Source organism: Gorilla gorilla, chromosome 11 (assembly GCF_029281585.2).
Source record: "Gorilla gorilla gorilla isolate KB3781 chromosome 11, NHGRI_mGorGor1-v2.1_pri, whole genome shotgun sequence".
NCBI classification, from domain to species: domain Eukaryota; kingdom Metazoa; phylum Chordata; class Mammalia; order Primates; family Hominidae; genus Gorilla; species Gorilla gorilla.
The window spans coordinates 24273649-24286339 of NC_073235.2; the positions used below are offsets into that span (position 1 = coordinate 24273649).

At 37.6% G+C, this 12691-nt stretch overlaps 1 long non-coding RNA gene across 1 annotated transcript in view; it reads left to right on the forward strand.

Moving 5' to 3' along the window:
• Positions 1-352: 352 nt before the first annotated feature.
• Positions 353-12691, forward strand: part of LOC129532037 (uncharacterized) — a 106229-nt gene continuing 93890 nt past the window's right edge. Inside the window, exon 1 of the long non-coding RNA XR_008677629.2 lies at positions 353-710. This is a non-coding gene — a long non-coding RNA (uncharacterized lncRNA). The remainder of the gene's footprint in view (positions 711-12691) is intronic.

Consider the following 12691-nt stretch of genomic DNA (forward strand, 5'->3'; position numbering starts at 1 on the left):
GGGCTTCTCCCTGCTTACCCGCTTGTCTGGTTGATCTCTCAGCTCAGCTGCAGGAGCTTGTTGGTCCTGAAGAGTGGTCTGTCTTTATTTGCTGATACTTAAACTTTCCTTCTTGAAAACTGAATCATTGCTATTTGGTGCACATTTTCACCCAGTCTGAGTGCCACCTTACATCTTTCATTCTGCATCTTGAGAATTCTGTTTTACAGTCAGAGGTGACAACTAGATCAGAGCATTGACTGCTCCCAATTTCGCTTTTACGAAAGAGAGCAAAGGAAGTGGTCATGTTAGGTTTGGGGGTGATGATAAAGTCAGATAGGGGAACTCCCACTGAAGCCCACATTATGAAAAGAGCTGAACCAACTTGTACTCTTGATCTCCCCTTAAAAGCTGGTTTTGTACCTGAATGGAGAGAAGTGCAGATATTAGAGACCTGGCTGATGTCTGGTGCTTCATTGCCCTGAATAGACAGAAAAATGCAGACCCTTGGGAAGCAAAGTGCTTGACAGAGCTGAAAGTGAACAGCAGAGGCTGGGAGGAAGCAGGGCCAAGCAAATCCAGAAATCCTCCAAGGCTGTAGCCCTAGGCCCAGCAGGTGGTGGTCAGGACAAAGTAGGAGCATGTACAGTGTTGAGACCAGAGTCTTGGGAAAGCACCTGTTACAGGTCAGAGTGAAGGATGATCCCAGAAACAAGTCAGACAAGAGGCAGGTAAGTGAACAAAGTGATCACAAGTCAAGGGAAATGGTGAGTCCATAAGTTTGTCAGTAGCAATTTACTTTAACTACTTCATCCTAGGCCATATTGTGTACATGTGTATATTGGTTTCTTTCAATTGCATGTCAAGGAGATCTGCTCCTTTTTTTTTTTTTTTTTTTTTTTTTTTTTTTTTTTTTTTTGGTACATGTGTTGCTGAAGTGAGCACAGATCTGCTAGCTTTTAATCAGAAAATCCACACTCCAGGGCTGGCTACTACAAGTTGTTTTGCTTTCTTGCTTACTAAATACTATCAGAAGCTATATTAATTAAGTATAAGGATTGATAGATATTAGAAAGGTTGTTGATTAGCAATAATGAGCATTAGAAATGTGCTTACATTTTTGTGCATTTTTGATATTCAATGTGTGTGGATAAGGTAAAACATTTTGAAAACACTTTCTGCTTTTAAAGGAACAGACATTAAAATCTAGTGTCTATTTCACCATATACCCTTAGAGATAACGTGGAAGGTTCGATATGTAAATAATCTTGTGTTGTGCTGTTGCTTTAGAAGATTATTGGTCACAGTATTCCAAGAGCTGATTTGCTGAAATACATAATGAGAATATTGTAACATTTGTTTTCAAAGAACTTTCCATGCAACGCATTTTCGGAACCTCAAAACAGAATAGTGGGATTTTATTAAGGCTGCATGCTTACTTGTAAATTGTGTACATTTGTAGCATAATTCAGTCTTGGGCTTAATTTTATAATTTCCTGGAAGCTAAATAATGAAAGAGTGTTAATTCTCACCTGTCTTCAATTACTGGGCAGCACTGGTGAGATTCTCAAAAGAAATCTAGTATCTGTGTGTGAGTACAGTACTCAGGAACTGTATGGATAGAGAAGACCAAGAATAACCTGTGGATTAAAAAGACAGAACAGAGGTCCAAAGGGAGTGAGTGAGACGCCAGCAACAGGGACGCCTTCTGGCTCAGTAAAAACATTTGTTCTGTGGTGGGGAATGGTTAGGGTTGCACTAGCTGTACCTTCTGTGGGGAATAGGAAACCCTGGTTATGGAAAATCACTGAGACAAGATTCAGGAGACCCAGTTCAGTGCTAGCCCTAATTGGTCATGTGAACTTGGGTAAGACCCTTATCCCCTCTAGGTCTTGGCTTCCTGATGGGTTAGATGAAGAGTTAAACAAAATATTCTTGGCTGGGGTAGCACAGTGTGGTGAAGGCAGTGAGATTTCGGGGTCTTTAGTCTCTGTTACAATCTTAGGCTCACTCTGAATATCTAGGGCTTCTTGTGCAAGTTGTTTAATCCATTTAAGCTTTAATTTTTTTATCTATTAAATGCAGGCAATAACACCTATATCAAAAAGGCTATTTTTAGTATTAAGTAAAAGGTGACATGTGAAGTGTTTAAAAGACTGCTTAATAATGTCTCCCCATTCCTCTCATCTTCCCCTTTACACTCACACATTCTACAATTCTATGAATTAAGGGGAAATGATTGATGGAAATTTGTGGCACAGGCAGAGATGGAATGGGGATGTTATTTCCTCAGTATTGGGCTTGAGTGATAGTAAACGATGAAGATAAAGTTCACTTTTGAAGTGGAATGGTTAAAGTACCATTGAGGGAATACACGTTTAACCTAATAAACTGGAGACCCATTTTGTAGTTGTATTCTACCCCATGGGAAGTGCAAGAGACACAGCACACCAAAAACTAGGAAAGCTCTACGATTACTAGTCGGGACTCTGGATCCCACTGGAAACATCACTGTGTGATGGATCAGAATTTGAAGCATGAGGAGAATCTGGGCTAGGCGAGCACAGAAATCATGCCTAACCACCACTGGGAAGAGGAAACTCTGTCTCTCTGTATGTATATATGTTTGTGTGTATGTTTTTGTGTATGTATGTATATACACGCATATATATTATGTGTATATATAACATATTTAGTAGATTTAAAAATTATGAAGTTATGATAAAATTGTGGCTTCAGTCATCAACAATTCTTTTTTAAGTCATTAATGAATGACTTTTTTTTTTTTTTTTTTGAGACAGTCTCACTCTGTTGCCCAGGCTGGAGTGCAGTGGCATGATCTCGGCTCACTGGAATCTCTGCCTTCCGGGTTCAAGTGATTTTCCTGTCTCAGCCTCCCAGATAGCTGAGACTACAGGAGCCCACTACTATGCTCAGCTAATTTTTGTGTTTTTAGTAGAGATGGGGTTTCACCATGTTAGCCAGGCTGGCCTTGAACTCCTGACCTCAGATGATGCATCCGCCTCAGCCTCCCAAAGTGCTGGGATTACAGACATGAGCCTTCGTACCTTGCCTGAACAAATTTTCTTTTATAAAAAATTGGGTTGCTCCATTCCTTATTTGACATTTTATTTTAAAAAGTGATTTATTGGCCGGGCGCGGTGGCTCATGCCTGTAATCCCAGCACTTTGGGAGGCCGAGGTGGGCGGATCACGAGGTCAGGAGATCGAGACCACGGTGAAACCCCATTTCTACTAAAAATACAAAAAATTAGCCGGGCGCAGTGGCGGGCGCCTGTAGTCCCAGCTACTCGGGAGGCTGAGGCAGGAGAATGGCGTGAACCCGGGAGGCGGAGCTTGCAGTGAGCCGAGATTGCACCACTGCACTCCAGCCTGGGCGACAGAGCGAGACTCCGTCTCAAAAAAAAAAAAAAAAAAAAAAAAAAAGTGATTTATTTATAATTATAAACTTAAGCAATATAGAGGATGCAAGGAAAAAAAACTGAAAAAGCAGAAATGAATCCCAATCTAATGAAGGGGAATTAGTCACCGTTAGTATTTGATAAACATGTAGATGGACATGTGGATGCAGAGATAGACCTGGAGGCAGATTGGCAGAAAGATAAATAATTAACTAGAGATGTCTGAAGACTGGAGTTGGGAGGGGTATCATGGACTTGTCCTGGAACAAGTCTCTTTAGGTGACACACCCAGGGGATCAGTGTGTCTCACAATATTGTTCTTTAAGTCACTAGTTCTCTCTGTTAGGATCTTATGACATCTGCTTTCTTATTTTTCCTCTTCCCGACTTCATTTCCAACAGTTTCTTAGCCAGAAGGTAGGCTCATATTAAGACAATGACAAGTGAGAGTGCTTCCTCCTTCACCTCCACCTGTTTTGAAAAGGAGTCTTGTATGTGGACATTCCCCTCTTTTCCTTGGTACCCCTCACCCCTCCTTGCGGCATCACATGACTATTTGAGCACCATGATCCTCCCTTTCCGGGAGATCTAAATCCTGCCTAAGGTCTGAATTAAGACTGCCTATCTTTCAGCCTCCTACCTCACTTGTCCTCAATATAACTGTATTTGGCAAATATTCTTCCAAGTGTGAAATTTGGAGTTGGGGCATATTCTTGTTAGTGATGAAGATGGAACTTTCTTCTTGATATTTTCTTGCTGCTTTCATAGATTTTAGCAAGTTTTTTGGAATGAGACATCAAAAAAGAATGGCTTTATTCAATGTTCTTGAGCCAGAAATCTCCTACCTGTGAAGATTCTGGTACTCAGATTTAATACAATCAAGTGTCTCTTGAAATTTTATGTCTTAGCATGCCTTTTATTTTTATTTTTGGGTGTGCTGTACCTTATTTCAGCACTACTAATAGAAAAAACCCCAACTATATAGACAAGAATAATCAAGAAAAATACCTTAAGGGCCAATGTGAAAAGATTTTTAGTATTTTATAATTTATAATATTTTATAATTTAATTTTTATAAGTAGTAAAATATATTTAAAATCTGTGTATTTTTAAGAGGAAGTTCCAAATGAAAGAAATATGAAACAAACAAAGTTAGACATGGGAAGGAAAATAATCACCCCATTGCTATGTTCATCATGTCTTATTCTCACTATTTTAGGAGTGTCAAGGTGGCGTTTAGGCACCGTGTGACTCCTTTACCGTGAATCACTCTCCGCAACCCCCAGGTGCAGGCTGCTAATTATTCTCTTCAAATTTTCTCCAGGAGTTCCCTGTTTCTCTGTCTTAGATATATATTTGGCTCTGCATGGTAAACCAGGAGCACCAGAACTGAGACATTAAAACCTTTTGAGTTAAATAGTATTAGGAGATTATTTTCACAGGTGCCTTTAAAAATAGATGTATCCAATTACTGTAATTCTAATTTTTCAAATGCTAGTACTTTTGACAAGTTGCAGCTCTGTTTACGAGCTCTTGTAGGAGTCTCATGATTTCCCCCAAAAGAGCAGCATGAAGCTGAAATTGTAAGTTTATCAAAGCAAATTGCATGCATTTTCCAAAGGCAAATTGCAGACCAAAGCCATTTGTAGATGAATAGAAAACTACATGAAAGAGAACACTCTGCTGTGTTTGCCCACTCATAACTTCAACCCAAATTACCTTTTAAAACACTATTTGGAAATCTATAGAACTTCAAAAGGGCCCATTAATGGATGTGTTGAAAATAGAACCCAACTTCTTCAACTCCAAACACAGAGTTTCACTATTCAACAAGGAAGTTTCCCAGAATAAGGTTTAAGCTTAAGTTCCTGAAGTTCATAGGCTAAAAATATACAAAGTTTACATTGTAGTTTCTCATCACTGTAAGACTCACCACATATTCAAAAGACCATTAGGAAGTCCTGAATGTATACTGTGTCCTACCTGAAGAGGGCACAGTTTATTATAACTGTTATCATATATATCTAAACAAACCCTTTTACATAAAAAAGGTAAGTAAAAATATTATGTGGATTAAGGGATAGAGGGTTGAAAGGACTATTTCAACGGCTTTTAACAAACTCAGCAGATTCAAAACTGGAATTCAGGTCTCAACTTATCTTTCAAGAGGAAAATGCTGAAAGTGTACAGTGAGTGTAACTTCGGTTTTCTGTATAATATTTAATGAGATAAATGCCTCCCTCCCTGTGGTGTGGGTTACTCAGCATTTGCCTTGCATTTTTATTCTCCAGCTTATTCTCTTCTGTGTCCAGAAGGCTGATTTCCATAGGGGGCATCAGCTGCATTCCCTCCCCAGTTTCAATTTTGCTAGTAAAAAGCATCAGAGGGAGATCAGAGGATGAAAAGTAGAAAGATTAGAGCATTTATTCCTCCCACCCCACCCCAGCTTGAGTTCAGGTCTGACAGTGTCTGCAGCACTGGCACTATAGCCCTGAGGGCCACCTTTTTCCATGTCCAGCTCTTAACTAAGCTCCAGTAACACCAATGCCTCCATTTGTTCCACCAGGCCTAGGAGTGGCAAAGGCTCTTCACCCTTGCTAGTCCCTAGGTGTCTACATATCCCTTGTAGGTTGTACCTCTTACCACGCCTTGGTAAACACTCCCCTCATTAAGAAGCTTCTTTGAAAAATTCCAACTAACTGAGTGTGCCATGTGTTTTAGGCTGGGGTCCTGACACATACAAATTTGTGTATCTAATTTTAAAAGCTTATTTCACCTCCTGCTCTTGCATGCAATTATAGCGCATAACCTTGTGGTTAGAGATAAGCAAACATGCTGAAACTAAAATGCAAATGCACCCTGGAATACCGTAACTTAAAAGCTGCCACCAAAATAATTCTACAGCAGACAAGTCCATCCTGCACTTAGGAGATGAGTCTACGTATGCACACAGGTGCTTTTCTTAGCAAGAACTTCTTCTTATGTGGGTAACTCTAGGCCCTCTCTCTGGTGTGGAGTCTCTGTCTTGTTTGGGGGTCCTGATCCTTTCACTTATCATATCTCCTGCTGAACCTTTCCAGGCAAGGCAGTGATTCAGGAAAGACCACTGACAGTGTAGAAAGTACATGGTTTTGTTTCTGCTGGCCAGCTAGCGGGGAATCCTGGTATTCAGAAGGGGAATGAATTCTTTCCTTTTGATTTAGGGATATGTTTAGCACTTATTAATTAACATGTGTGTGAGAGATCCTGAGAATTTCAAACATTTATTTTTTAAAGGAGTCTAAGTTTAAACTTAACTTCACTATATAAAACTTCCTTCTCCTTCCTCAACCTCACTTCTTTGAATTATTTTACTTTAGAAATGGCAAGTTTTCTCAAAGATTAATGCAAAGCTCATGTCAAAATAGAGCTCTCTCTCTCTCAATTTTATTTCTACTATTTTAACTATTTCATCTATTTATTTATTTTTTTATAGTTTTCGTGGTCCATTAGTTCCATGATTTAATTTACTATTTTACTTTAAAAGATTTTCCCTTGCCAGTCAAGTAGTATTCCATAGAATACATGAGAGAATACATTTTTGAAGAAAACTAGTAAACAACCAATTAAAACTCTTTATGGGTTTTCTTCCACATATAAATTACTATTCTATACATGAAATAATAAAAATAAGCTTTGGAATGAAAGTATATAAAAATGTCAATATAAATTCTAAGTATGGGGTAATCAGCCTTGAGGTAATTGATAGTTGCCTATACTTACGTGATTCGTCATCTGTCAATCATTTATTCAACAAATATTTTCCACAGCTCCTATACACAAAGCATTTTAAGGGTAGTATTAAAAACAAAATACTTTCCCTGCCCTAAAAATCTTTATAATTTATTTCAGAAGAAGAGAAAGGTAATTTTTTTTTGGCAGACGGGGACAGAGTCTCTCTGTGTTGTCTAGGCTGGAGTGTAGTGGTACAACCTCAGCTCACTGCAACCTCTGCCTCCCAGGTTCAAGCAATTCTCCTGCCTCAGCCTCCTGAGTAGCTCACACTACAGGTGCCCACCACTACGCCTGGCTAATTTTTGTATTTTTAGTAGAGACGGGGTTTCACCGTATTTGCCAGGCTGGTCTCGAACTCCTGACCTCAGGTGATCTGCCTGACTCAGCTTCCCAAAATGCTGGGATTACAAGTATGAGCCACCTTGCCCAGCCTCGAAGAAAGGTACTTTTTAAGGAAGTGCAACGATAGTGGCAAATAAGAGTTCCAAGCAGAATGAAGCCTCTTCCTGATAGTGGGAACTGGGGCTTCTGGTCTCAGCCATTGATCAATTATCACTGACAGGAACCATGAGACCTGTGCAAATGAATGACTGTGTACAGTTCTAGTCATTGATCTGATCCTCAAAAAAAGATGTGATAAACGTGGATTAATTGAATAAGGGATTGTGTGTGTGTATGAGTATGTGTGTGTGGAAGGGAGTGTAAAGTATGCAACTACTTTGCTATTTGAAGATAGATTAAAATCACCTCCATCTCTTCCTTCAGCATGGAAAGACAAAACGTGGGAGAAGTGTGAATGCAAGTCTATTCACCAATTTCTAGGATTTGCTCTCTGGGTTTGGTGGGTTGGGATGGGGATCAAAATTTCAAAGAAATATTGCACAGCCAAGAAAATAAAAGTCTAGTATACCTATTCAGTTGCTAGGCAGTTACTAATAGGTTGTTGATAATTCAACTACTGGTATGCTTAGGTAGGCTGAAATGCAATTAATTTGAAGAATTACCTAGGAAAAATCCTGGATGAGAGACCTAGAAGTGATTAAGGAAATAAGAGTGGCTCAGGCACTTCTCTAACCATTCATCAACTGTATAATGGAACACAAGCAATGCTTTTCCTCAACCTTTAACAGAGTGGACTGCTGGGAAGATGCATTATGACACAGATCCAGGAAAGCATCATCTCTGAGTCTTTCTGCCTCTTTGTGTTGGTTGGGAGAGGCTAAAAGACGTTTCTGAAGAGGAACGACCAGTGTTAGAAGAAGTATAACATGTGTGCTACCATTTCAGGGCATTATAGCAGAGAACTCAGAAAGGCCAGAATCTTGTACCAAACTGTAACCACCTCTTTTCCAGGTGAGACAGCCAGCAAAGAAAGACACATGAAGCAAATGGAGCCACACGTGATGATCATACTGATCTTTGCTAAATCGAGCTACAGCACACAGGAGTCCCAAAGCTTGCTGGGCCTTCTCTCACCTGCATGTTCACTCTTATTAAATTATCATGAGCCCTCTGACAAACTGTCATATTTGAAAGACCTTTTACCAGAGAAGAGGAGGGGGAGGAAGAGAGAAATCAAAAAAGATAAGCAAAAGGGCTGGGCTTGCTGTGTGATCACCAGATAAAATACTAAACAGTTAAATAACGCTGGAGGGTGACCTCTTATGTGACCCAATCAGAGATTTGACATTTATCTCCTGAATGTGACATCCCATCTCATCAAGGGTTTGGGACAGTGGGGATGAGGAGACATGTTCTCTCTCCCTTTCCTTGCTCAGCCTTGTTCTCTCTGTTTACTCTTTGGGCTTCAGTGCACTTTTGTGGCCAAGCCCAGTTTGTGGCCTGCCCCTTGCAAGGCCATCTCTGCAGTATCAGTGACAACTCACCAGCCCCTCTGTGTGGCCACACTTTTTTCTTTTCTGAAAACAATGAGATACTTATATCCACCCCATGCAAATTCCTCCAGGATATTGCTCTTGAGTCATCCTTGAGAAATTTCCGTCTTGAAACATGTCTATCTCCATGTTGGGAAATTTAATTAGTACTCCTATTGTAGGGATTAGGGAAAGCACAACTACAGTTTTCATCAGCTTCAATGATTTCACCAAAGGGCATTTATTTACTTAGTTATACCAGCTGTTTGTTCACCAGATACCGTCTCCTTTGACCCTTCCTATGTGCACACAAACCCATGCACAGCGGGTATTGACTATGAGAACTGATAATATCACACCCATTTTAGATACATCATTGAGGCAAAAGGGGACATTTATGGGAGATATTTTTCTTTTTGTTGTGGAAATTCTGACAATCTCATTTTATTTTCTCATTCAAATTATTAAATTATTCTCTCTCTCTCTCTGCTTACATAGGGGTCATCATTTGTTCTTTTAATCCATTTCAAGAGCATGTCCCCTTTTGCCGTATTCAGGGATGATTGCCCCATACCTGAACCCCATCTTGCTCCAATAAACAAGCCATATAATCAGAGATCGCACTCTTAATCAAAAGTCTGACCAGTTAAAGAATTAATTCCCTGTGCCAGGGAGTATGGAAAGCAAAAAAGAAACTCTGTTATGATTTCTATAGATGGAAGGAGAAATGCACTATTTGAATGATAGAGTTTAATTGTCATTATCTAGAAAAGATACTTCATTTAAACTTCTCCTTTACTTAAAATAAACACCTCAATGCTCACATTCCTGCCTGGAACATTTTTAGCAATAACTGCTGGTTGTCAATGACAACAATCATATTTAATTGTTCATCCTGACATGCTCCAGCACTCTCTTAAGCACAGATTACTATAGATTGAATAAATGAATAGCAAAGATGCTGGCCAAGAGCTCTGAACGTATCAGTGGAAATAATGAATTGCATCATCTTTCCATGAAAATGCAGGAAGGGCCAACACAGGTCAAGAGCTTGTTAGAGTTTCAGGTTGTCCATTTTGACTGAATTAAAAAGAAAGCAAGTTTATTATGGATTATACATGTAAACAGGGAGAGGATGAAGGTCAAATTTCTTGATTAGGTGTTATTTAGCTATTTTACCATATCTCAAAGTTATAATTCAGAAATGAAATGAAGTGTATCTTGTTTCTTATATGAATTTTTAAAAGGTACACAGTAGATTGTCTCACTGAATTTTAATTTAATTGCACTTTCATCTCAATATTATTATTTTATCAAGTCAGATAAGTAAATAATATCCTTTCATCAGGTATCAGAGCACAGTTGTAATATAAATGGGATTAGCATAATGAATGCCTTTGGAGAAAATTATAAAATGTCCCTTCATGCACATACAGTTTTATAAACATGATTTTCCTTTGTTTTAATTCAGTCTCTGATGGAAATGTACAAATTTTAAAATTCTGGGAAGAACAAACTTATCTGATCATTTTTAAGTAATTGATAGATCACAGTAGAAGTATGTTTTTCTTTTAAATGATGAGGATATAAAATTTGAGTTGTTTAATTAGACATGTGACTGAACCCAGATGTAAGGGGATCACTTTGGTGCCCTAGAAAGTACTTTGTACTGAATGGGGAAGTCCAGATATCATATTCTGGTGTTGGGCTAAATACTAATTACAAAACTGTCAGACAAAATTATTGTTATTATTATTTTGCAGCAAGTGACTGTTAACATTGAATGTGTGTTATCAACTTAAAAGTCTACTCTTTCTTGAAAATATGTGTCATAAATATTTTCTCCTCAAAGAATAAACACACCTTTTATAAATGAGTTGATTTATTACTGAACTATCTATTTATGACAGCATGCTTCTTCCATTTATCCAATAATTATTTTGTTAACAATCACATTTCATAGGCTTAATGTTTTATAATTGTTTTGGTAAACCTCCTGAATATCTCTATGTGTACAGAAAGCAGGGAATGGGCATTTTAAGGGGCTGAGATTTGTAAACTGTCCTTTAGAAAATTTGTAACAATGTTCCCAGCCCAATAATAAACAAGAATGTTTTTCTATTGACTATACCAAATTTCTACTTTCCTTTAAAGTTTGGCAAAATTATAAGAAATATTTAATTATTATTATTTATTTATCATTTGTTATACTGATAAATAACCAGTCCATCCAATAATAAATAATTTATCCAAATTATAAAAATATTATTATTTATCATTTATTAATAAATTATTTATTCAATAATAAATAACTCATCCATGTTATATATCATGTTATTTTAATAATGAATAATAAATAATATTTTGTATTTATTATTTGATTATTTAATTTTTAAATAAATGAGTTTGCATTTTTAAATATATTTATTGACCATTTGTCAAGTTCTCTTGCTAATTTCCTTGCCTTCTTATTCCTAATTAGACTTGCATGCTATTCGTGTTGCAAATATTTCTCAGTTGGTCAATTTTCCTTTCTTTTTATTATAGTCAATGCAAACTTACTACAGAAAGTAGTAATTTTAAGGTTTCTCTGGCACCAGAATAAATGCATGCTAACCAATAATAAATGGTACAGTATAATTTTGAAGTCCACACATTGGGTGGGAGCCAAATGGAACACTGTCTTCACAACGTGGGGCACAGTCTTTGTGAGGACAACTCCTCTATGCCCAGCTTCAATTATGTAGATTTTTGAGAGTGTCAGAACTCTGAAGTAGGATCAGTGGATAGGATTCCATGGTCCTATTATTATTTTAATTATCTGGTGTTCCAAAAAGTGTTTCCTGAAAGTTAAACAATGAGAGTTGGTTTCCTTCCATTTTACTAAGTGGTGTTTTATTTTTTCCTTCTTAGACTATATGTATGATCTGTAATTATGCATGAGGTCAAATTGATGAGGGTTAGCCAAATATGCTAAAACGTCAGTCTGAGAATTTTAAGTGTAACTCTAGCAGAAAATAAGAGCAAACTTGTCCTACTAATACTGACTACCCTGGAGGACACCTGTACTTTAATGTCTAATGAATTGTTTTTCATTGAGTCAATTTTTTTACATCAATGTTCATTGAATATTTATTCTGCATCAAACCCTGTATTCAGCCCTGGTTGATTAAAGATTATCTATTTACTTATCTTCTATGTATCTATCTATCTATTATCTATCTGTCTATCTATCTATCTATCTATCTATCTATCTATCTATCTATCTATCTGTCTATCATCTATCTATTCACCTATCATCTATCCGTTTATCTATAACCATCTATCTATCTATATCTATCTATGTCTATCCATCTGTCATCTATCTATCTATCTATCATCTATCTATCGTCTCTATTCATTATTCATCTATCTACGCTATCTATCTATCTATTAGCTACGTATTTAGCTAGCTGGCATCTATCTATATGTCTCTATCATCTATCTTGATATAGATATACAGATAGAGGTACAGTTTTTTCCTCAGGAAAGTCAGTGTTAAATAAGGCTCTCAACTGAGCATAAGGATGAGGACAGGTAAACGATAGGGGAATCTAATTCAAATGAGTAGTTCAGGGAAGTCTTCTTCAGGAAGGGGATCATTA